This window comes from Rhinolophus sinicus, chromosome X (assembly GCF_036562045.2).
Source record: "Rhinolophus sinicus isolate RSC01 chromosome X, ASM3656204v1, whole genome shotgun sequence".
In the NCBI taxonomy this organism is placed as follows: Eukaryota; Metazoa; Chordata; class Mammalia; order Chiroptera; family Rhinolophidae; genus Rhinolophus; species Rhinolophus sinicus.
Genome location: NC_133768.1, coordinates 90,164,267 through 90,187,300, shown reverse-complemented (window position 1 = coordinate 90,187,300; position 23,034 = coordinate 90,164,267).

The window sequence follows — 23,034 nt, the reverse complement described above, 5'->3', positions numbered from 1 at the left end:
TCTGCATTCAGATACAGGCAGAAGTCATATCTGTGTCTCCATCAAATTGGCTATTGACTTTCGTTTGCCACACCCTAGTGATTTCTTGAGACCACACACCACACAATATTCAGGTGCACCAAAGCAACTTCTAGTGTTTTTCCAATATACATGGCCTGCCTTGGCTCATGCTGCAGACATTCCTAAAGTCTTTCAAAGGTTCACAAAACCCAAACAAGCAGCATCTGGCTTCAGAGTGTCCCATACCTCTGGCTGAGCAGCCCTAAGGCCACCACTAGCAAGAAGCAGCCTTGGTTCATGGCTTGCTCTCTCAAGGCACCTCCAAGCACAGTGTGGGTGGCAGCCATCTCTAAATTCCCTTGTGGCTCATGCCAGGTGGCCCTAGGTAGGGCACAGACTGAGGATGAATTTGTCCTGCAGTGGGTCACCACCCAGGAGACTCTGAGGCTGGCAGGCCCAGTGACCAGCTTCTGACTTGGTCAAAACATCAATCAGCCACCTCCAAGGATGACATACACAAATGGCAGTTTGGGCAGGAACCAGAGAACCATGAACATGAACAATTCTCTGTAGGTTCAGCCCCTGCACAACAGTATCTCTACAGCCAGTGCTCACAACCAACCAGCCTGAGGGTCAATCCCTCCCATTGATATGAAAAAGCAATGAAGTTTTAACTACACCAGGAAGATATACACAACCCACACAAGGGACACACCTGGAGCATCTGGTTCCAGTGAAAAGGGAGACTGCACCATTGGGTCACACAGGACACCTACTACATAAGGCCACTGTACAAAGACTAGGAGAGCTAGCAGCCCTACGTAGAAACCAACACAGAGAGACAAAGAAACACTTTCCAAATAAAAGAACAAAGCTCCAGAATAAGAACTAAACACAATGGAGATAAGCAATCTACCAGATGAGGAGTTCCAAATACGAGTTATAAGGATGTTCAATGATCTAAAGGAAATCTTCAACAAAAAGGTACGGAACATAAAAAGGGCAATATAAAACATAAAAAAGAACAAGTCAGAAATAAAGACTACAAAAACTGAAATAAAGAATACAGGTAACCTCCGTATAACATGGCACATCTATAACATGGTTTCGCTCTAACAGTGTTCGAGAATTGGGTAAACCGTCGTACAACACAGTGTCTGAGAACATGGTTTCACTCTATCACAGTTTCAGAATTAGAGATATCTCCAAAAAACACGGAGCATAGCAAGAGCTTTTAAAAACAAAAAATAAGAGAGACGTCATCAAAATGGAGGCGTGAGGTGAGCCTCTGGAAATCTCCCCTGGAATTTACAACAAATTAAACAACTATAATTTGACAAAGCACTCCATGCACATCAGACAGGCAAGACGAAGAGGCTCACTATTAAATTCCCCAAAAGGTGGCCAAATTGCACGAGCAGGGGAGGAGGGAAGGAGAAGTGCAGAGATAGAGCAACATAGGCGCAGGACGCAGACCTAGCTCAGTGCTCCGAGCTCCCTGCATCCCTGAGCTACCGCGGGTGAGGGAGAGGGAAGAACTCATACTGCTAGGGCTCCGTTTATGGTCCACAGGGCTGAGGGGACAGCATGTAACATGGCTGAACCCAACGCTCACAGCAGAGACCTAGGAGCAAAGACTCAGGGAAGAAGGCTGAAAATGGTGGTTTAAGCCCTCACTGCCTCAGAGAATGGAAGCCTTAGGCACTGAGATGATCCGCTCCCTCCCTACCCTCCCAGAGCTCGCCCCACCCCCACCTGCCCAGCACTAGAAGTGGAACAGTAGCAGTGTCTGATCAAAAGCATAGAATATTTGCAGTACTGAGAACTGTGGTCCACAGACACAGATTAGCAGACCAACTAGGTCTGGCAAAAGGGAGGGAGCTGTGGAAGCAGGACCAGCTGTAGTGGTGTTCGCCGCCATTGCTCGTGCCAACTCTCACAACTCACCCCACCCCTATTTCCACCTATCTGGGTGGATCCCTGCTGGAGTAAACAGAACTGCTGAAACACACAGGCTCTGAATCTAGTTCAGGAAGAGCTTTGGAATTTCAAAAGCTCTCTACATCCCCACAGGGACATAGCACCCTAAAATCCAGGAGAACTGTTAACAGAGGAGAAGTCCACCTTCCAAGGAATCCCCCCCAGTGTGTGAGAAGCTAGAATAGTGCAGAGAAAACATAACACTACAGTGTGAGAGAGAAAAAAAGGCTGCAGTCATAGAGAAAATAAAGCATTCTACCAACACGTACTGGAAAACAAAAGAAAGACCTCTTCCTGTCAACCTGTTGCAGAAGCCACTCCTATAGATGTCCAGGAAGAGAAATAATAAATCAGTAATTGCCATGAATAACCAAGGCAACAAGACAGCTCGGAAAGAAAGTGAAAAGTCTCCAGAAAAGGAAGTTAAAGATATGGAAATATGTGACTTAAATGACAGACAATTCAAGATTGCAGTTCTGAAAAACCTCAACAAGATGCAAAAAAAAATAAAGAAAGGCAGTTTAATGAACTCAGAAACAGAATCAAAGAACAACGTGACCATTTTACCAAAGAGACTGAAATTTTAAAAAAGAACCAAATAGAATTTCTGGAGATTAAGAACTCAATAGAAGAAATGAAGAATGAAATCGCCAGCTTAGGAAGTAGAGTTGACCAGATGGAGGAAAGAATCAGTGACATCAAAGATAGAAACCTGGAAATGAAACAGGTGGAAGAAGACAGAGACTTGAGACTTAAAAGAAATGAAAGAACTCTGCAAGAACTTGCTGACTTCATCAGAAAGAGCAATATAAGAATAATGGGCATAACAGAAAGAGAAGAAAGAGAGAAGGGAACAGAGACTATATTCAAACAAATAGTCAATGAAAACTTCCCAAACTTGTGAAAAGAACTGGATCCTCGAATCAAAGAAGCAAATAGAACACCTAATTACCTCAACCAAAATAAGCCTTCTCCAAGACACATTGTTCTAAAGGTGACTAAAATCAACGACAAAGAAAAAATCCTCAAGGCAGCCAGGAAAAAGAAGATGATAACTTACAAAGGAAAGCCCATTAGATTATCATCGGATTTCTCAGCAGAAACTCTACAAGCCAGGAGGGAGAGGAAACAAATATTCAAACTATTGAAAGAGGGAAATTATGAGCCAAGAATAACATATCCAGCAAAGATATCCTTTAGATATGAAGGAGGAATAAAAGAAGCTGAGGGACCTTTCAGACATACAGAAGCTGAGGGAATTTTCTAATACACAACCTGCACTACAAGAAATACTAAAGGAGGCTACTTGACCACCATCAACAGGGACAACTGGTGGCAACCAAAACATAAAAAGGGGGAAAGTAAGGGCCTGAACCAGAATATGGGAATGGAGAAACTAATCATGCTGAAGAAAATGGAATACTCTAAATATCAAAGTTTTTTTTACGTAAACTTAAGGGTAACCACTCAAGAAAAATCCAGAAATAAATATATACTGTAATAAAAGAAGAAACAGAGGGAAACATCATAGAATACCACCACACAGAAATAATAGACAACAACAAAAAGGCAAAGAAACAATGGAGACACAGCCTTACCAGAAAACTAAAGATAGAATGACAGGAAATCCTCACATATCAATAATCACCCTAAATGTAAATGGACTGAACTCACCAATAAAAAGGCACAGAGTAGCAGATTGGATCAAAAAACTAAACCCAACCATATGCTGTCTCCAAGAGACACATCTCAGCTACAAGGACAAGCATAGACTCAAAGTGAAAGGGTGGAAATTGACACTCCAAGCAAATGGTATCCAGAGAAAATCAGGTGTAGCCATACTGATATCAGATGAAACAGACGTCAGGGTGAAAAAAGGTAACAAGACACAGAGATGGACATTTCATAATAGTAGAGGGGGCTATACAACAAGAAGACATAACAGTCATCAATATTTATGCCCCCAATCAGGGAGCACTGAAATAAACCAAGCAGCTACTAACAGAACGAAAGGGAGAAATTGACCAAAACACAATTATACTAGGGGACCTAAATACATCATTGACAGCTATGGGCAGATCATCCATACAGAAAATAAAGAAATATCAGCCCTAAATGACACATTAGATGAAATAGACATAATTGACATTTATAGAGCACTTTATCCTAAAACATGAGACTACACGTTTTTTTTCTAGTGTTCATGGAACATTCTCAAGGGTAGACCATATATGGGACATAAAATAAGTCTCAGCAAATATAAGAAGATTAAAATCATACCATGCATATTCTCCGCTCACAAACCTTTGAAATTGGATATCAAATGCAAAAAGAAAGCAGGAAAAAAACACAAATACATGGAAATTAAACAAGATAATTTTAAAGAACGACAGGGTCAAAGAAGAAATTGGAATAGAGACCAAAAAATACACAGAAGCAAATTACAGTGAAAATACATCCTACCAAAATTTTTGGATGGAGTGAAAGCAGTTTTAAGAGGGAAATTTATATCATTACCGGCCTATCTCAAGAAACAAGAAAAATTGCAGATATAAAACCACATGTTACACCATAAAGAACTAGAAAAATAAGAACAAGTGAAACCCAAAGTTAGCAGAAGGAAGGAAATAATAAAAATCAGAGTCGAAATCCATGAAACAGAGAACAAAAACACAATAGAAAAAATTAATAAAACAAAGAGCTGGTTCATTAAAAAAGGTTAATAAAATTGACAAATCCTTTGCTAGACTCAATAAGATAAAAAGAGAAAACACAAATAAACAAAATCAGAAATGAAAGAGGGGAAGTTATCATGGACACCACAGAAATACAAAGGATCATCCAAGAATACTATGAAGGACTATATGCCACCAAATTCAATAACCTAGAAGAAATGGACAAGTTCTTAGAAACATATAGCCTTCCTAGGCTGAACCATGAAGAACTGGAAAATCTAAACAGACCGATCACCAGTAACGAAATTGAATCAGTTATCTGAAACCTTCCCAAAAGCAAAAGTCCAGGACCAGATGGCTTCACTAGTGAATTCTACCAAACCTTCAAAGAGGATCTAATACCAATCCTGCTCAAACTCTTCCAAAAAATTGAAGAAGAGACAGTACTCCCTAACTCATTTTATGAGGCCAACATTACCCTGATACCAAAACCTGGTAAGGATAACACAAAAAAAGAAAACTACAGACCAATATCTCTGATGAATACAGATGCAAAAATCCTAAACAAAATTCTAGCAAATCGAATACAACAATGCATTAAAAAGATTATTCATCACGACCAAGTGGGGTTCATCCCCGGGGCACAAGGATGGTTCAACATCCGCAAATCCATCAATGTGATACATCACATAAACAAAATAAAGGACAAAAATCATATGATTATATCAATTGATGCAGAAAAAGCATTTGACAAGATACAACATCCATTTATGATTAAAACACTTAATAAAATAGGTATAGAAGGAAAATACCTTAACATAATAAAGGCCATATATGACAAACCCTCAGCTAATCTCATAATTAATGGTGAAAAACTGAAGCCCTTTGCTCTACATTCAGGAACACGACAGGGCTGTCCCCTATCACCTCTGCTTTTCAACATAGTGTTGGAAGTCCTTGCCAGAGCAATCAGGCAAGAGAAAGAAATAAAAGGCATCCAAATTGGGAATGAAGAAGTTAAATTGTCACTCTTTGCAGATGACATGATGCTATATATAGAAAACCCTAAAGACTCCACCAAAAAGCTATTAGAAACAATAAACTGCATAGAAAAAAATATAGGTACTAAACTTATGGATCTTGGGCTCAAAGAGGATTTTATGGATATGACTTCAAAGGCATGCGAAGTAAAAGCTAAAATAAATGAATGTGACTGTGTCAAACTAAAAAGATTCTGCACAGCCAAAGAAACCATCAACAAAATAAAAAGGCAACCAACTGAATGGGAGAAGATTTTTGCAAACAGTGCCTCTGATAATGGGCTAATTTCCAAATATATAAAGAACTCATACAACTCAACAACAAAAAAACAAACAATCCAATTTAAAAATGGGCAGATAACTTGAATAGACATTTCTCCAACAAGGACATACAAATGGCAAATAGACATATAAGAAAATGCTCAACATCACTAATCATGAAAGAAATGCAAATAAAAACCACAATGCAAATAAAAATCACTTCACACGGGTTAGAATGGCTATCTTCAAAAAGACAAATAGTAAGAAGTGTTGGAGAGGCTGTGGAGAAAAAGGAACCCTCATACACTGTTGGTGGGAATGCAGATTCACGCACGTATGCTATGGAGGGCACTGTGGAGGTTCCTCAAGAAATTAAGAATAGAATTACCATATGACCCAGCAGTCCCTCTCCTAAGTAACTACCCCCAAAATCTGAAAACATTATCCATAAAGACATATGTGCCCCAAAGTTCATTGCAGCTTTATTTATGTTGGCAAAGACACGGAAACAATAAAAATGTCCTTCAATAGATGATCGGGTAAAGAAGTTGTGGTATATAAACACAATGGAATACTATTCTGCCACAAGAAAAGATTAAATAATACCCTTTGCTACAATGTGAATGGATCTTGAGATTATTATGCTAAGTGAAATATGTCAGACAGACAAATTCAAGAATCATTTGATTTCACTGATGTATGGTGTACAAAACTGTATACAACAAAGCAACAAGACAAACAAATGAAGAAACAAAAACTCATAGACACAGACAATAATTTAGTGGTTACCAGAATGTAAGGGGATGAGGTGGTAAATGAGGGTAAGAGGGATCAAATATATAGTGATGGAAGGAGAGCTGATTCTGGATGGGGAACACACAATGTGATATATAGCTATTGTATTGCAGAATTGTACACTTGAATCCTATGTAACTTTACTAACAATTGTGACCCCAATGAACTTTTATAAAAATAAAATAAAATAAAAAAGCAAAACAAAGCAAGAAAATCATGCTATAATGAATGATACTCAGCAAGACACCACCACATATCAACACAAACACAGCTGTGAGGCACTGATATACCAAGGTTATGAAACCTTACCAAGCTGCTGTACAGTGCTGCCAATGTAAGCATACTGTGTGTATTTCGCTAATGTAATTGTCAGAATATATATATTCTGACTCTGGGTGGTGAACACACAATGTGATATACAGATGATGTATTACAGAATTGTACAGCTAAACTTATGTAACTTTATTAACAACTGTCAACCCAATAAACAGTGATTCAAAAAAAGAAAAAGAAAAATGGGAAGGAATTAGGATGTACAAATTGGTTGTTACAAAGTAGTAACAATGGGGATGTAGGGTATAGCATAAGGAATATAGTCAATACCAGTGTAATAAATACATATGGTATGAGTTGGGTACTACATTTATTGGAGTGATTGATGGGAGTGTGGTTGGGGGACAGATGAAAAAGGTGAAGGCATTAAGAAGTACAAATTTGTAGTTACAATATAGTCATGGGGATGTAAATTAAAGCATAGGGGATGTAGTCAATAATATGGTAATAACTATGTATAGTGCTAGGTGGGTATTAGACTAGTCAGGAGGATCACTTATTATATTATATAAATATCTAACCTCTATGCTGTACACTTGAAATTAATATAAAATAATATTGAATGTGAAATATAATTGAAAAAATTAAAAGGGGTGGGTATGAAGGGGAATAAGATGTTCTAATTTCCAGGTATAAAACAAGTAAGTCATGGGGATGTAATGTACAACATGTGGAATATAGTCAATAATATTGTTATAGTGTTGTACAGTGTCAGATGGTTGCTGGACTTACAGTGATCACTTCTTTAGGTATATAAATATTAAATAAATATTGTGTACACATAAAACTAATGTAATTTTTTATATTAGCTATATTTTTTATGTTTTAAAGTATTTTTAATTGCTCATTTTAACCAAGGTTTTTTGTTTTTTTTAAATTAGTTTCAGGTGCACAAGACAAAGCAAAACTTAGACGTTTATCATTTATATCCCTCACACTGTGTGAACCCCCCTCCCCCCATCCACTATCCCTTTGTACGTTCCCCAAATTAATTTTCAAACCCCCATGACCATCTTGTGGTTACCGACTATTTTTCCAAACCTCTCACCTTCCCCTTATCCCCACCCCCCCGCCCCTCTAGCAACCCTCTGTTTTTCCTCCATGTTTCCAAAACTGTCTCTGATTAGTTCATTCACTTATTCTTTTCTTTAGATTCCGCATATAAGTGAGATCATATGGTATTTGTCTTTCTCTTTCTGACTTATTTCACTTAACATAATGTTCTCTAGGTCCATCCATGTTGTTGCAAATGGTAAGATTTCTTTCTTCTTTATGGCTATGTTTATTGCAGCACTATATTAGATATATTTTAATAAAATTTAAAAAATAAATAAACAACAAAAGTTAACATAGAACAAATTGCCTTTGAAGATATGATCACTTCCCTGTGATTTATAAAAATAGGTGTCATATAGGGGAAAGGAAGTTTGTTGTAGAAGATGAGGCATTTTTTTAACCTTTTTAATTGGGGAAGTTTTGTCTTTCGGAGAATTGTCATATGAATATATCTCATTGTTCTTAACGTGATATATATTTCAGGAAGGATCTTAAGGCTGAGCTAATTTTTACCTATTTACTGTTCCCTTCAAGTTGGCAGCTTGGTTGTTCATATCCATCTTGGCTTATTAATGAAAACTTAAAATTGTTTTTATTTGAGGTGTTTTCCCAAATAAAATGTCAGTCAGTCTTGTGACTGATAAGTCACAAGATTACTTTAGTTGTAACAGTTGAAGGATAAGTTGGACTTAAGTATGACATTATAGTATTGATATATACACAAAAACTTCTTTTATGAAAAAAGATCAAGACAAAGAAAAATAATATTAACACAAATCCTTAAGTTTTTCAGTTATAAAAATCAAACAGATGTTATACATGGAAATTGTTTTTATTTTCCTAAACCTTAAAATATTAAAGTCTTAAAGTCTTTCTCACAAGTATTTAATACTTATTGCTGACTTAATAAGTAAAACTAAATATTATTATCTGAACATGTTAGCTACTATGGCTTTTACGTTTAGTTAACTTCAAAAATGTTCTAAGCTCTTGTAAATTTTGAGTGGATTAAATTGTTCCCTATTTAACTTGTCACCACCATTCATGTAGAAGTTGAAATTTGTAACACTCACCAAAACTCTGGGATAAATAATGTTGATTCAAGAAAAAAAACACAGCATGGTTGATAATTAAATCAGCATTTTTTTTTCTCTTAAGTGAGGTGAAAAAAATGTTGAATAACAATGAGGTTATCACTCAACTAATCTTAAAATGGTGTTTATCATACAGACGATTTTTTAATTTATTGGGGTGACAATTGTTAATAAAATTACATAGATTTCAGGTGTACAATTCTGTATAACATCATCTATAAATCCCATTGTGTGTTCACTACCCAGAGTCAGTTCTGTTTCCATCACCATATATTTGATCCCCCTTATACTCATCTCCAGCACTCCACCCCACTTACCCTCTGGTAACCACTAAACTATTGTCTGCGTCTATGAGTTTTTGTATCTCATTTGTTTGTTTTGTTATTTTGTTGTTTTTGTTTATATACCACATATAAGTGAAATCATACGGTTCTCTGCTTTTTCTGTCTGACTTATTTTGCTCAGCATCATACTCTCAAGATCCATCCATGTTGTCACAAATGGTCCTATATCATCTTTTCTTACCACCAAAGCGTATTCCATTGTATATATATACCACAACTTCTTTATCCATTCATCCATCGAAGGACCTTTGGTTGTTTCCATGTCTTGGCCACCTTAAACAAAGCTGCAATGAACATTGGAGCACATGTGTCTTTATGGATAAATGTTTTCAGATTTTTTGGGTAGATACCCAGGAGAGGGATTGCTGGGTCATATGCCAATTCTATTCATAATTTTTTGAGGAACCTCCACACTGCCTTCCATAGCGGCTGCACCAGTCTGCATTCCCACCAACAGTGTATGAGGGTTCCTTTTTCTCCACAGCCTCTCAAACACTTGTTACTATTTGTCTTGTTGATGATAGCCATTCTGACTGGGGTGAGGTGATAACTCATTGTGGTTTTTATTTGCATTTCTCTGATGGTTAGTGATGTTGAGCATTTTTTCATATGTCTATTTGCCATTTGTATGTCCTCTTTGGAAAAATGTCTCTTCAGGTCCTCTGCCCATTTTTCAATTGGGTTGTGATTTTTAAATCTGAAAAATAACAGATTTAATATGACTCTTCTTGGTTCATAGACCCTTTTGATTTTTAATGGCACAAAAACTGGAAAGTAAAACTTTTTATCAAGCTATTTATTTAATAAATTTTTAACCAAAGCATGACTATTTATATTTAACTTTATAAAAAGAAGTTAGTATATTCAAAAAGATTTGTAGGTTTGTGCTAGATTTAAAGAATAATCTATTAGTGGATAATCTGACTTTCTATCAAGAGTAAAACAAAATGTGAAAATATAGTAGTAGACAGACCTGTTAGCAGGATGCTTATATCCACAAACCATATTACTTAAAAAGTGAATGTTCATTGAGTGTTACATTATATGAAACTGGAATTTAATTAACTTTCTATGCCTTTCTTTATTTGAGTAAAACAATGGCATAAGTAAACCAAACGTTATGTTTATTTCTTGAGGTAGATTTTAACATAACTTCAGGTGGTAATAGCCTGATGCATCCATATAAAGTTCCCCCACCAACGTTTCATCTAATCAGGAGAGCTAGCATTAGAATATAATTTATTTCAAACAAGGAAATGTTTGAGACTAAAAGAGTTCAATAAAATTAAACTAATTTAGAGAAAGTACAAGATGACCTAATAGGTATGTGCTATGCCTGCTGTCTCCCAAGATCACATAAAATTACAACTAAATTATAGAATAATCAACCTCAAGAATCAGCTTAAGATTTAGCTGAAAAGAATCTCTATAACTAAGAATGTAAAGAAGGGGCCACATTAAGATTGATAAGAGGGACAGAGATGTGAAATGGGCTGACCCAAAACCCCCAAGTAGTGGTTGAGCACTGGGAGAGACAACTCAGTGGTGGAGGTCCTCCCGGAAGAGGGAGAGGTCCCAACCTCACAATGGGCTCCCCAGGCCAGTGGTCCTGTGCCGGGAAGAGGAGTCCCCATATCTGGCAGTGAAAATCAGTGAGGATTCTATCCATCCATCTCAGTGAGACAGAAGGTGGCTAGAAACCCAGATATTCTCTTAAAGGGACCATACATAGATTTACTTACAGGCACTCACCATAGGCTTCAGCAGAAAGACGGTGACTCTAGAAGCACTAGAAACATACAGGGAAAGACTGAATTGTGTGGCTCAGGGCAAGGTTCTAGAGAGACATCCACCACTATCCATCTGTGGAGCCCACCCCATGCGTAACCTTCAGGAGAGTGCCATGTTTCCTGTGTTGGACCCACCCCCACAAGGCCAAATCTGAGATCACATTGGTCTGATAAAATCCGTGCATACACACACCACCTCGGTGACTCCTTTGGCCCCCACCCAGCTAGTGCAGCTCTGCCTGGACACCCTCAGCTCCTGAGTGGCAAGCCTTGTTCCACAAGCTGCAGGAGACTTGTACAGCTGCTGATGATCAGCATCCTGGGAAAATTTCAGTAGTGAGTGGTCAGCCCCAGCTCATGCTGCAGCCTTTCTTGGGTGGGTCTCAGAAATCTGAAGGGCTGAAGTGAATGACAGCTGGCTACAGTGTTCTTGGGGCATTTGTGGAGTAACCAAAGGCTCAGTACTGGCACAAAAACTGAATCTGAATTTACTTTGTGAAAACAACTGGCTACACCACATAGATCCCTGGAATATACTACCCCATCCAACTTGGCAGCATCCAAATCAGCTGCAACACCAGGTCAATCAACCCAGCCTGCACACCTAAAGAGGTTCATTTAGTGCTGAGCCTTATAAGCAGCCTGAAGGTAACAACAGACCTAAGGAACTCTGAGCCTTAAGCTAAAGCTGCTACAGAGGATACTGGTGGCAGGAGATCTTGGTTCAGAGCGAGGCCACCCCCATATGCCTCCTGATTCAACACTGCCAGCAACTAATTGCATATAGTTTTGCAACCCATATGAGGTAGTCCTGGGCTGGTCACAGGCAAAGCTGAAATTGGGCTGGGCACAGGAGTCCCTCGCATGAGGCACAAAATACAACACACCCAGAGACTGGTCAGACCACAAAACATACAGCTCCAATTAGCCCCACAAGAGGCACCCCCAAAGTATGATATCAACAGGAACAAGATCCTATCAACAGGAACAAGATCCCACATATATATATATATATATATATATATATATATATATATATATATATATATATATATATATATATATATATATATATAGGGGGTTTTTTTTTCTGATATATCACCTCAGACAAGGGAAACAAATGAAAAAAAATAAACAAATGGGATGATATCAAACTGAAAAATTTCCGGAAGTTCCAAGATGGTGGATTAAGTAAATGCTATGCTTACTGCATCCCAGAATCACACTGAAATTACAAATAAATTATAGATCAATCTCAACAATCATCTGAAGACTAGGTGAAGAGAAGACCTATAAACAAGGATATAAAGAGAGGATACATCAAGACTCAGAGGAGTTGGGGAGATGTGAAACAAGTTGACCCAAACCAACAGATAGTGGTTGAATGCCAGGAGGGACACCTCTGTGGTGGGGTTGCCCTGTAAAGAGGAAAGGTTCCAAGCCCCATGCTGGACTCACCAGCCCAGGGTGTCTGTGTTAGGAAGAGGAGTTTCCACAATATCTGGCTGTGAAAATCTGTGAGGACTCTCTCTGCTTGTCCTGGTGAGATGGAAGGCAGCTGGAAACATCGACTCCCTCTTGTGGAGCCTACACACAAATTCACTCGCTTCCACACACTTACCTGGTCTCTGGTGGAGAGGCAGAAGCTCAGGAAGGCTAGGGTTGTGAAGGGAAGGACTGAGTTGTGTGGCTTTGGGGGCAGGAGCTGGAGGGACAGGAGCCATCGTTGTCCCTGTGTGGAGTCTGACACCTGTGTGGCCTGAGGGAGGGCAGCATATTTTCAGTGTTGAGCCCTCTCACGAAGGGCTAAGTCTGGGACTGTGTTGGTTGGGGGCAATCTGCGAGTACACACTACCTTGGGGATGCCCTTGGTCCCTGCCCTTTGCACAGCTGATGCTACATCACCCAAGGCACTCTTGACTGCTGGGCTTCTGGCACCATCCATAGACTGCAGAGGCCTTTGTTCAACAGCTGTCAGTCTGCAACAGCCCAGGAAATGTTTGCTGGTGGGAGGTGAACTAAGACCTATGCCACAGCATTTCTTGGGCAACTCTTGGGAATCTGTGAGCCTGGAGAAGGCAGTGGCTGGATGTGGTGTTCTCAGGGAATTTTTATGGGGTGATCATGGGCCCAGCACTAGTGTGGGAGCCAAAACTGAATTGACTTTGTAGAAAATACTAATCACACTAGAACCCTGCCCTGACCCTAGAGCTACATTGCCAGGGGCACTCTTGGAACCTGCGGGAAAGCCCTGCCCTACAAGCCAGAAGTGTTCTGGCAGACAGCCTGCAACAGCCCAGGAAGCATTTGGTGGTGGATAGTGACTGAAAACCTGCACTGTAGGCACTCCTGGGCAACTCTCGGAGATTTGCAAGCTTGAGGCAAGTGGTGGCTGTCTGCAGTATTCTAAGAGTGCTGTGTGAAGTGGTCACAGGCTGGACACTGGTGTAAAAAATGAATCTGCAATTAACTTTGTACAAACCACCAGCCACATCTTGTGTCTCCCTGGGAGTCTGCCCTGCATAGCTAGGACTACATCAGTGAGGGCATTCTCAACATCAGTTTATCCAGTCCATCCCATGCACTTAAGGAGGCTCTTTCAACAGCTGGGTCTTATAGGCAGCTGGTGGGTTGCAATAGGCCTAGAGGACCCTGGTACATTTGCTAAGCTGTGTCAGGCCCACTACTGATGGCAGCCAACCTAGTTTCACAGCGAGTCCACCCCATGTTTCCACTTGTGGCATAGGCTGCAGCCAATCACATATAGATTTGTGGCTCTTACAAAGTAGCTATGGACCAGTAATAGGCAAGGGTGAAATTAGCCTGCACAAGGAACCTCCCAATAGACACCAGAAACAACACACACAGAGCTTCAGACCACAGAAAAGCACTACATGATCAGCTTCACAAGTTGCACACCCAAAGGGGCAGGGGTCTCAGCAAGACTGTGAGCATAGCCAATCTTCACAGTCAATCTGCCTGTCAGTCAGTCCCACCCACTGACATTACAAAAGCAATCAAGGCTCAAATACAACAGGAGGACACACAAAGATAATTAAGGGACACTCCTGGAATGCAAACACAGGAAATCAAGAAAATTGCACCATTGAACCTCACAGGACACATACTACATAAGACCATCCAGCAAAGACTGAAAGACATGGGAGATCTCCTAATACATAGAAGCAAACAGAGAGGTAGCCAGAATGAGGAAACAAAGAAACATGTCCCAAATAAAAGAACAGAAGAAAACCCCAGAAAAAGAGCTAAATGACCTAGAAGGGAAGGCATTTGGAACGATGGTTGAGAAAGTTTAAATGATTTTAAAGTACAAATTGGTAGTTACAAAATAGTCAAGGGTGTGTGAAATCTAGTAGGGGAAATATAGACAATAATATTGTGAAATCTTTATAGTATCGGATAAGTACCAGACTTATCAGAAGGATCATTTTATAAATTATATAAATGCTTAACACTGTACACCTGAAACTATTATAAAATGATACTGAGTGTCAACTACAATTTAAAAATATGTAGTCACTGAATGTGAAGTATATACAAGGTCTGGCAATTAAGTTCGTGAACTTGTTGCAACGATGTTGCTAACCTTTTTTTATATTAGAGGGATTATTCATTATGAATTTGTACCAACTGGACAAACAGTTAACCAACTTTATTATTTGGAAGTACTGAAAGGGCTGCATGAAAAAGTTAGATGACATGAACTTTTAGCCAACAATTCATGGCTCTTGCATCACAACAATGCACCAGCTCAAACGGCAGTGTCTGTGAGAAAGTTTCTGGTCAGTAAACAAATAACTGTAGTGAAACACCCTCCTTACTCACCTGATCTGGCCACCAAAGACTTCTTTCTTTACCCAAAGATAAAGGAAACATTGTAGGGAAGACATTTTGATGGCATTAAGGACATTGAGGGTAATACAATGAGAGCTGTGATGGCCATTCCAGAAAAAGAGTTCCAAAATTGCTTTGAATGGTGGATTAGGTGCTGGTGTTGGCGCATAGCTTCCCAAGGGGAGTACTTCAAAGGTGACTGTAATGATATTTAGCAATGAGGTATGTAGCACTTTCTATGATGAGTTCGCGAACTTAATTGTCAATCCTCATATAGGGACTATAGTCATTGGTATTGTAATAATTATGTACAGTGTCAGATGAATAGTAGACTTGTTGGGGTTATCACTTTGCGAGGTGTGTAAATGTCTAATCACTATGTTGTTTTGTATACCTGAAAAAATTAAAAAATAATAATAATAAATAACTAAATGAGATGGGGGTAACCAAACCACCACAGATAGAGTGTAAAACACTAGTTATAACAACACTTAAGGAACTTAGCGAGAAATTCAATACAGAGATGATAAACATAAAGAAGGACATAGAAACCATAAAAAACAGTCAAAAATAAATAATACAATAACTGAAATGAAGAACATGCTAGAAGGAATCAACAGAAACTTAGATGAAGGAGATGACCAAATCAGCAATTTAGAAGACAGGGTAGCATAAAACACTCAATCAGAACAACAGAAATATAAAAAAAATAATTTTATAAAATAAAGATAGTTTAAGGGACCTATGAGACAATATCAATCATAGCAACATTAGCATCATAAAAGTGCCAGAAGTAGAAGAAAGGGAACAAAAGTTTAAGAACCTGTAAGAAAAAATAATAACTGAAAATTTCCCTAACCTGGTGAAGGAAATGGACACACAAACCGAGGAAGTGCAGAGAGTCCCAAACAAGATAAACCCAAACAGGCTTACACCAAGACATATCACCATGAAAATGGGAAAAATAGAAGGTCAAGAGAGAATTCCAAAAGCAGCAAGACAAAGACAACTACTTACTTACAAGAGAGCTACCATAAGACTATCAGCAGATTTCTCAACAGAAAAATTTCAGTCCAAAAGGGAGTGGCAGGAAATATTCAAAGTAATAAAAAGAACGAGGCCTACAACCAAGACTACTCTACCCAGCAAGGCTATCATTTAAAATTGAAGGAATTTAAAGAGCTTCCCACACAAGAAAAAGCGAAAGAGATTCATTACCAACAAGCCAGTATTATAAGAAACTTTAAAGGGAGTTTTTTTTTTTTTTAAAAAAAGAGGAGGTGGGGAAACAAACAAACAAACAAACAAAAAGTTCAAAAATATCAATAATAAAATGGCAATAACTATGTACCTATCAATAATCACTTTATTCATATATTCATTTACTTATTTTTATTGGGGAAGGGGAACAGGACTTTATTGGGGAACAGTGTGCACTTCCAGGACTTTTCTCCAAGTTAAGTTGTTGTCCTTTCAATATTAGTTGTGAGGGTTCTGTTCAGCATCAAGTTGTTGTTCTTTCAGTCTTAGTTGTAGAGGGCACAGCTCAGCTCCAGGTCCAGTTGCTGTCGCTAGTTGCAGGGGGCACAGCCCACCATCCCTTGCGGGAGTCGAACCGGCAACCTTGTGATTGAGAGGACACGCTCCAACCAACTAAGCCATCCGGGAGCTCAGCGGCAGCTCAGCTCAAGGTGCCGTGTTCAATTTTAGTTGCAGGGGGCGCTGCCCACCATCCCTTGCAGGACTTGAGGAATTGAACTGGCAACCTTGTGGTTGAGAGCCCACTGGCCCATGTGGGAATTGAACCGGCAGCCTTCGGAGCTAGGAGCACAGAGCTCTAACTGCCTGAGCCACTGGGCCAGCCCAATAATCACATTAAATATAAATGGATTAAATGCTCCAATCAAAGACATAAAGCAGCTGAATAGATACAAAAACAAGAGCCATACATATGCTGCATACAAGAGACCCAAATCAGATCAACAGACACACATAGACTGAATCTAAAAGGATGGAAAAAATTATTTAATGCAAACACAAACAAAATAAAAGCTGGGCAGAAATAGTGCAATAGTTATATCAGACAAAATAGACTTTAACACAATGGCTTTTGTAAAAGACAAAGAAAGATATACATAATGTTATAGTGATCAATCCAAAAATAGGACATAACACATATAAACAACTATGCATCCTACAAAAATATATAAAACAAATATTGATTGACATAAAGGGAGAGGTCAACATTAACACAATCATAGTAGAGAGCATTAGTTCCCATTGAAACCAATGCTCAGATCTTCAGGACAGAAAATCAACAAGGAAAGAGAAGCGTTAAATGACACACTATTTGAGATGGATTTAATTGATAGTTTTAGAACATTTCGCTTTAAAGCAATAGAATATACATTCTTTTCAAGTGCACATAAAACATTTTCCAAGTTAGGCAAAATTTTAGGTGACAAAACAAGTGTCACTAAATTTAAGAAGATTGAAATCATATCAGGCATCTTCTATGACCACATTTGAATAAAACTAAACATCAGTTACAAAAAGATTTAAAACAAAACAAAACAAAACAAACAAAACAACAACTTAAAAACACAGAAACACATAGAGGGTAAATAACATGCTATTAAACAATGAATAGGTTAATGATTTGATCAAAGAAGAAATCAAAAGATACCTTGAGACAAACGAAAATGAAAACACAATGACCCCAAATCTATGGGACACAGCCAAAGCAAACCTAAGAAGGACAATCATTTCAATGCAGGCCTACTTCAAGAAAGAAGAAAAAATGTCAAATAAACAGTCTAACCTTACACCTAAGGAAACTGGAAAAAGAACAGCAAACAAAGCTCAAAGAGAGTAGAAGGAAGTAAATAATAAAGATCAGAGCAGAAATAAAAAAAAATACAAAAGATCAATATAATCAAAAAGTGGTCATTTGAAAATTTAAACAAAGTTGGCAAACTTTTAACCAGACTCAGATGACATCACAGAAATGGTAGCGTGAGGAGTGCCTCTTGAAATCCCCCCTGGAATTTACCACAAATTGAACAATTATAATTTCACAAAGGACTCCCTGCACCACACGCAGGCAAGTCTAAGAGACACACAATTGGAATCATCTAAAGGTAGGCACATTGGACAAGCAGCGGAGGAGGGATTGGGAAGTACAGAGGCATGCTGCAGGCCACAGGCTGCAAGACTCACAGCAGATCTCAGAGGGTCCCTGAAGTCCAGAGCTTATCATAGTCCTGAGAGAGGGAAGAATGCAGACTAATAGCACTCCTCTAAGGCCCAGAGTCCCGCCAGATGATCACCATCAAACATGGCAGAACTCAGTGCACACGGCAGAGACCTCAGAGCAAAGACTGAGGGAAGAAGAGTGAGAACAATGGTTTAAGCCCTCACTGCAAAGCAAAGGATGGGAGACACAGACACGGAGCCTGGCAGACCACTTCCTACCCTCCCAGAGATTGCCCCACCCCCACACTCCCAGAGTTAGAAGTGGAACAGTTTCAGTGTCAGATCAAAACAACAGAATATTTACAGCTCTGAGACCTACAGCCCCACAGCAACAGATTCACAGCAAAACTAATTCTGGCTAAAGAAAAGGAACTGTAGGGACAAGACAACTGGATGATGTTAGTCACCATTGCTCACAGCCACCTCTTACAACCCACCCTTCCCTGCCCCCACCTATGTGGGCAGATGCCTGCAGGAGTAACCAGAGCTGATGAAATACAAAGCTCTGAAACTGGTTGCAAGAAGACCTTTGGGACTTCAGAAGTTCTACAACCTCCCTATGGAGGTGATGCATGGACACCCAGGCAACCTGCTCACAGAGGAGAAGCTCACCTTCAAGGGAACACCCCTAGTCATGTGAGAAGCCAGAACAGTGCAGAATAAAATATGATGCTACAGTTTCAGAGAGAATAAAAGTCTGCAGCATGAGAGAAACTAAAACATTCCACCAAAACCAACTGGAAAGCAAAAGAAAGACTTCTTCCTATCAACCTGTAGCAGAACCCACTCCTGTAGATGCCTAGGGAGAAACAGTAATTCATTAATTGCCATGAATAGCCAAGATAGCAAGGCACCTCAGAAAGAAAATGAATTATCCAGAAAATGAACTTAAAGACGTGGATATATATGACTTAAATCACAGAGAATTCATGATTGCAGTTCTGAAAAAAACCTCAATGAGACGCAAGGAAACAGAGAGGATATTTCATGAACTCAGAAACACAATAAAATAACAAAATGAACATTTTACTGAAGGAATTGAAATTAAAAAACAAACAAACAGAATTTCTGGAGATTAAGAACTCTATAAAAGAAATGAAGAAAGAAATGGCCAGCTTACATAATAGAACTGAAGAGATGGAGGAAAGAATCACTGACATCGAAGATAGATATCTCAAAATGACACAGATGGAAGAGGATAGAGACTTGAGAGTCAAAACAAAAAACTGAAAGAACTCTACAAGAACTTTCTGACTCCACCAGAAAGAGCAACATAAGAATAATTGGCATACCAAAAGGAAAAGAAAGAGAGAAGGGAACAGAGAGTATATTCAAACAAATAGTCGATTAAAATTTCCCAAACTTGTGGAAAGAACTGGATCCTGAAATGCAAGAAGGAAAAGGAACACCTAATTACCTCAACCCTAACAGGCCTTCTCCAAGACACATTTTACTGAAGCTGTCAAAAAGTAATGAGAAAGAAAGGATCCTCAAGGTAGCCAGGGAAAAGTAGACAGTAACTTACAAAGGAAAGCCCATAAGGTTATCATCAGATTTTTTCAGCAGAAACTCTACAAGTCAGGAGGGACTGGAATCACATGTTCAAACTATTCAAGGACAGAAATTATCAGCAAAGAATAATATATTCAGCAAAGATATCCTTTAGTTATGACGGAGGAATAAAGACCTTTCAAGAGATGCAGAAGCTGAGGGAATTTTCTATCACAAGAACTGAACTAAAAGGTATACTGAAGGAGGCTATTTGATCTGAAACACAAAAGCAAAATAATGCATAATGATGAGTAGTATTAGGGGCAGACAGAGAGAAGTAGGAAATGACAACTACCACACCAAATATGACACTATGCACTTAAACATAACATACAGGGTAAAGAAGAAACATTTAAAAAATTACCAAAAAACTGAAAAAAAGACAACATTCCCTAACTCATTTTATGAGTCCAACATTACTCTGACACCAAAACGTCGTAAAGATAACACACAATAAATTTAATAAAAACAAAAAAAAAAACTAAAAACAGAAAAAGATAACACACAAAAATGAAGATTACAGACCAATATTCGTGATGAATACAGATACAAAAACCTTAAACAAAATTCTAGCAAATCAAATGCAATAATGCATGAAAGAGATTATACAACACGGCCAAGTGATGGGCACAATGATGGTTCCATATATGCAAATTGTTCAATGTGATACACCACATAAACAAAGTAAAGGAGAAACTCATATGATTATATCAATACATGCAGAAAAACCATTTGACAAGAAGCAACATCAATTTATGATTAAAAAACTGAATAAATTGCACATAGAAGGAAAAAAACACATAATAAAGTCCATATATGGCAATCTCTCAGCTAGTATTATAATGAATGGGAAAAATCTAAGGCTCTTCAGTCTACATTCAGGAACAAAACAGGGTTGTCCCCTATCACCACTGTTTTTCAACATATCAGAAGTTCTAGCCAGAATAATCAGGAAAGAGAAAGAAACAAAAGGCATCCAACACAGGAATTAAGAAGTTATATTGTCACTTTTGCAGATGATATGATGGTCTATATAGAAAACCCTAAAGATTCCACCAAAAAGCTATTAAAATGAATAAATGAATACAGTAAAGTTGCTGGCTAAAAAATGAATGTACAAAAATGCATTGCGTTCCTATGTACTAACAATGAAATCTCAGAAAAAACAAAACAAAGCAAAACAAATTATTTTGCAATTGTGACAAAAAGAATAAAATAACTAGGAATAAACTTAACCAAGGATATGAAGGACCTATACACTCAAAATTATAACACATTTTTAAAAGAAATTGAAGAAGAGACAAAGAAATGGAAAGATATTCCATGTTCATGAATTGAACAATCAACATATTTAAAATGTCCATATTACCCAAATCAATATACATACTTAATGCCATCTCCATCAAAATCCCAATGGAATTTTTTAAAAGAAATATAACAAAAAAAATCATCAGATTTCTATGGAACAACAAAAGATCCCGAATAGACAAATCAATCTTAAGAAAAAAGAAGAGTGCTGGAGGTATCACACTCCCTGACTTCAGCTTGTACTACAGAGCAACAATAATCAAAACAGCATAGTACTGGGAGAAAAACAGATAAATGGACCAATACAATAGAATTGAAAACTCAGAAAAAAAAAAAAAAAAAAAAAAAAAAAAAAAAAAACTACATAATTCTGGACAGATAATTTTCAACAAGAAGCCAAAAACATACAATGGAGAAAAGACAGTCTCTTCAATAAATGGTGCTGGGAGAATTGGAAAGCCACATGCAAAGAATGAAAGTAGACTTCTATCTGTTACCATGTACCAAAATTAGCTCAAAATGAATCAAAGACCTAAACATAGACCTGAAGCAATAAACTGTGTAGAAGAAAACAGAGGTACTAAACTTATGGACCTTGGGTTCAAATAAGATTTTATGGCTTTGACTCCAAAGGCAAGGGAAGTAAAAACTTAAATAAATGGGACTACTACAAACTAAAAATCTCCTGGACAGCAATAGAAACCATCGAGAAAATAAAGAGGCCACCAACTGAATGGGAGAAGATGTTTGTAAACAATGCCTCTGATAATGGGTTAATATCTAAAATATATAAGGAACTCATACAACTCAACAGCAGCAAGAAAACAATCCAATTAAAAAATCAGCAGAGAACCTTAATAGACATTACTTCAATGAGGACATACAGACGGTCAATAGACATATGAAATGGTGCTCAGCATCACTAATAATCAGAGAAATGCAAATAAAAATCACAATGAGAAATCACCTCACACCAGTTACAATGGTTATCATCAACAAGAGAAATAATACAATGGTTGGAATAGCTGTTGAGAGAAAGGAGATCTCATACACTGTTGGTTGGATGCAGATTAGTCCAGCCTCTATGGAAGGCAGTGTGGAGGTTCCTCAAAAATTAGAATAGAATTAGCATAGGACTCAGGAATCCCTCTCCTGGGTATTTACCCCCCAAAATTGAAAACCTTTATTCCTAAAGATACATGTTGTCTGATAAGTCATTGCAGCTGTATTTATGGCGGCTAAGACATGGAAAAAAGCAGGGTTTCCTTTCATAGATGATTGGTTAAAGAAGATGTGGTATATATACACAGTGGAATACTACTCTGCCATAATAAAAGATGAAATAGTGCCTTTTGTGACAACATGGGTGGATCGAGATATTATTGTGCTAAGTGAAATAAGTCAGGCAGAAAATGTTATTGATATGTGGGATATAAAACTAAAAGCAATAGAGGAACAAGACAAACAAACAAAGAAACAAAAAGTCATAGACATAGACAATACTTTAGTGGTTACCAGAGGTTAACGGGGAGGGGGTGGTAGATGAGGGTAAAAGATTCAAGTATATGCTGATGGAAGGAGAACTGACTCAGTGTGGTGAACATACACGGTGATGTATACATCATGTGTTACAGAATTTTACACTTGAAATCTACGTTTCACTAACCATTCCACCTTAATAAACTAATTAAAACAAA